Raw genomic sequence first — 4,719 nt, 5'->3', positions numbered from 1 at the left:
AGGCCCAACATATGGATACTGATGAATGGGATGGTGCTAAGGAGGTGGAGATAAACACAATGCAAAATCTCCTTATGCACAAAATTGGTGGCTTACAAATTCTTTCACAAATTATGCAAAAAAACTACATAAGCCTATAGGGAGACGAACACAAATGCTCAGAGGCATTAGACCTTTTATTGTGCAAAACAACTACATAAGCTTATAAGGAGATTAATACAAATGCTCAAAGGCATTAGACCTTCTATCCATCTATTCACAACTTGGGGTCCCTATGCTCAATTATTTGATAATCTAGTCCCTCTTCTACCCTAGAAAAAGGATTTTCCAAAGATGGTAATCATTAATACCAGAAAGATGATAAATAGGGTAAGGGAGTTGCATGGTTTTTTCACAAAAAAGTTGCAATTAATATAAGGAAAAATAAATTTGATTGTTGTGGGAATATGAAGTTTCAATCCTAGTATAATAGATAGTAATGGAGATCTTAAGGAATGGTAGGAATGGTCTTCTTCTTTTGAAGATGTTTTGAGGCATCCAAGGTTTTTGGCATATTATAATAGTGAGATTAATATAAGTGTTGTATATGATTTAGTTGATTTTCATTTTAGATTTGAATTAGATATGAGTAAAGTCTCTAGACAAGTGAAGACTATTATTGATTCTAAGTGGAATAAATGTGTAGAAGAATTAAATGCAGTAATGGATGCTAGTTGACCAAAGGTAGAATTAGATTTAGTTATTTGGGATTTGATTGCAAACATCAAAACTCTATCTATTGGACTAACTGCCAAATTTCCCCTTCGATATTCATGACATGGCTTAACCACCTCTTGTGTTCTATAAGTCCAGTGGTTGTATCAGGCATTGATAAGTCAATCTTTAAGTGTGATGATAACTCTAGCTTGTAACAAGTGGTATCAGAGCTTAGTCATAGTTTCAAATCTCCTTGGGTAACACTAAGGGGAGGATTGTTGGACTAACAACCAATGTTTCCTTTTGAGAATCATGAAACAACTTAATTGCCTCCTATTTCCTATAAATCTAGTTGTTGTATCGGGTATTGACAGGTCAATCTTTTGGTGTAATGACAACCCTACCTTGTAACACTACCATCCTAGGAGCATGATTAGACAGAGAAAACTATGAATCTATTACGAGAAGACAGAAGGAAATCAAAGAGGAAACAAAAGTTAAAGAAAGGGGTCTTTCCATAAATGACATTTATTTTATGCACCCACTTTCCTATCTATTCTCCAACTGCAACAAATGTATTAATGTAACTTTTTGAAAGGTTTTTCCTTTTTATTTTGATTGTATAGTTTTGACACTTGCCCTCCCATTTGAAGCTTGTTGCAATCCTCTAGATAAGGATTTCCAAGATGTAGAGTAGAGTTCAAGAGTTTGTAGAAATTTTCATGATTATATGACCTATTTTTTAGTTTGTCCAATTTTGGTAATTATCTGAATGTAATCAGTTTTGTATACTCCAGAGTATAGTAAATATCATATATTAGTTATCAAATTTCTAAGTTACTTTTGATTCTTTGTTGTATTGTAAAAAAGTTTAAAGGAAATTGATACAAGAAGAAATTCTCTATATATTCATGTCTTTGAGTTTTGTCTCCTTCTTTATATAATTTTGATCTTGAGATTGAAATGAACAAGTTTGTTTCAGTTTGAATGAATTGTGTATCTCTTACTAATTGTTGTTAATTCAAACCATTAAGTAATTGCTTTCTATAAGTGATAAGATTTACAGTTTATAAGAAAGATATGATAAGAATGAAAGTTAGAGCTTATTGTTGACTAATTTAGTTACAAGTTGAATAAATAAGTCTAAGCTATTGATTTTGACTCTATATAACAATGGATAAGACACCAGTCATCAATTTTTAAGTTGCAAACTAATGATTCATATAGTTGTTGAATACACAAATTATAAACAACCAATTTACCATTTTATGTAATGATGAACTAGAATTGTTAGTCAATACTTTTTTTTCCCTTTCCTTTTAATTATAATTAGCTACTATGATTAGGAAGTTTATAAGAAAATCATAGAAAAACACTAACCATTTCTTCTATAGGTTATAGTGTTGAAGAGAAGAATATCAAGTAAATAAGATCAATCCCTAAGGCTTGTGTGCCTTGTTCTTGCAGAGCCTAATGTGAAGTGAGTCCTAAGGACTCCATTAATGTTGTCCCAAAGCTAAGATTTAGCCTTTTTGAATATAGGATTTAACTGATCCTTAAGATTGTCTATGTGTTATGCTTCCTGGCACTAGGTTTAAACCCATTAGATATGTTGCTTACCAATAAGAACTCTAATACAAGTATTTCTTCAACTTACAAAAATAAATGATTTTTACCTTTCACCACATAATTCTCTGGCTATGTCATATAAATTTCTTCCTCCAAATCTCCTTTAAGAAAAGCTATTTTAACATTCATTTATTTAACTTCTAGATCATAAGTTATTGTAATAGAAAGTAAATATTGAATGAATGTTGATTTTTCTATAGCAAAAAAAAAGTTCACCACAATCAATTTCTACAACCTGGGAGTAACCTTGTATGACTAAATGTGCTTTATACTTCTCAACACTTTCATCTAAAACCATCTTAATTTTGAACACCTATTTGCTACCAATAGGCTTCTATATTTTTGGCAATGGTACAAGGTCTCATGTGTCATTCCTCTCAAGAGGTTTCCTCTCTCCATCCATAGCTATTTTGGAGGACTTTGAATTATTCATACTAAGAGGCCCTTATGCAGAGCTTAGTTTAGAAATATTAGCATTCAAAGAAAATATACAACTTGAACTATCAAGATAATATTCATACCTTTCTAGTAGTTTCCTCTATCTACTACAACTTTGAGAAAGATTGGGTTTAGGATTAGCGTTAGTTTTAGGTTCTCCCTCTTCCTCTAATGATCCTAAACTAGTATAGCTCTCCTCATCTTGTTGTCTTTCTAAGGGCCTTGACTTAACTTTCTCAAGTGTAGTAGCAAGTTGAATCACATATTTTTCTTCTATTTCTTGTCGTTGCACTATAATAGAAGAATGATTAGTTTCTCTAAAAATAACACTTTTAGAAAGAAATTGCTTTTGTTCAATAGTTTCATCAAGCTAGTATTCTTTCAAACCATAAATATATCCAATTTTTCCTATTTCCCTTTTGGCACATGAATACATGCCTCATAACCAAAAACTCTTAGATGTCTAACTGAAAGATTACAATGTCCCGACCATGCTTCTTTTAGCATATTATCAATAAGAGTTGATGTAGGAGACCTATTTATCAAGTAGCAAGAAGTGGCTACAACTTCAGCCCATAGCTTTTATTCTTGTCAAGATCCACTAAACATACTCCTAGACTTCTCCATCAAGCTCATGTTCATTCTTTTTGCAACTTCATTCTACTGTGGAGAATATGGAATTTTATTCTATCTTTTGATATCACAATCTTTACAAAATGCATCAAAAAAATTCGAGAAAAATATACCACCATTACTAGTTCTCAAAAAATTTATGTTCTTTCTAGTTTCCAACTCAACCATTGCTTTAAATTCTTTGGAATTACTAAAAAAATAATATTTACTCTTAGGAAAATAAACCCATGTTCTTCTACTAAAATAATCAATGAAAGAAACATAATAATGATCAAATAATAGAATGAAAATCAATTTGACCAAATACATCTGAATGGATTAGATCCCAAATACATGAGGACTTATGAGAATTAGAGTAAAACTAGATGTGGTTCTTTTTGCCATGGATACAATGTTCACACAAATCAAACTCAAGATTATAACCATTCAACCCATCAACAAAGTTTTTATGTTTTAAGGTCTGTAGATCCTTCTCACCTATGTGAGTGAGTCTTTGGTACCATAAGGGTATGTGCAGGATCATGGTGTACCAAACTATGGCCTTAAGTGGCAATGAAAAATTAGCAAATTAGGGTTATGACAACTTGACACATAATTTTCAAGTAGTTATGGACTTTATATTAAAAAGTTGTAAGAAAATAATCTATAAGAAATTGAATGTAGTTTATAAACTACTAAGCCTTATCTGGAAAATAAAAATAAAAATTTGATAGGTCAAAAGTTGGGATTTGAATGTAGTACTACGAAAATTTCAGGGCAAAAATAAAAAGTACGTGTGTGCCTGACCACCTTCATCAAAATTAAATGATAATATTTTTTTAATATAATTATAGATATAAAAAGTAGACTCATGCCTAGATGTGGTGTATATTTTTGGGTATTTTTATTCCAAATAAATAATTAAATATGAATTTTCTATTAAAACTTTTCCAAAAGAAAAACTCCTATGTCTGACAACCTTAACTAATAGAAAATTTTACTAAGTTTAATTTTATTTTTATTTTTCTTATACTAGGTGAAGCATAGAATGTGACACAACTTTTAGATTTTAAAAATGTTATACCGTTTGAAAGTTATAACTATTTTTCAACCGGTATGTCAATTAGCACTTTACAAATATCTTCATTGAAAATTAACTAATAAATACTTATTTAACTCAGAATTTGATAGCAATTATATCGATGAAATCTCAAGAGTGATATAAAAAAACCCTTTTTGTTTCTTTCAATTTTGATCAAAATAACATTGTAAGTTGGCTACCCAAAGTCTGAGTGTCACTTAAACTCTTCTCAAACACATTTTTTGGGTTGACCAAATACACTT

Source organism: Cupressus sempervirens, chromosome 3 (genome assembly GCF_028749045.1).
Source record: "Cupressus sempervirens isolate cs-2001-9-10 chromosome 3, ASM2874904v1, whole genome shotgun sequence".
In the NCBI taxonomy this organism is placed as follows: Eukaryota; Viridiplantae; Streptophyta; class Pinopsida; order Cupressales; family Cupressaceae; genus Cupressus; species Cupressus sempervirens.
The sequence above is the reverse complement of the archived record's forward strand: the minus strand, read 5'-3'. Positions refer to the sequence as shown.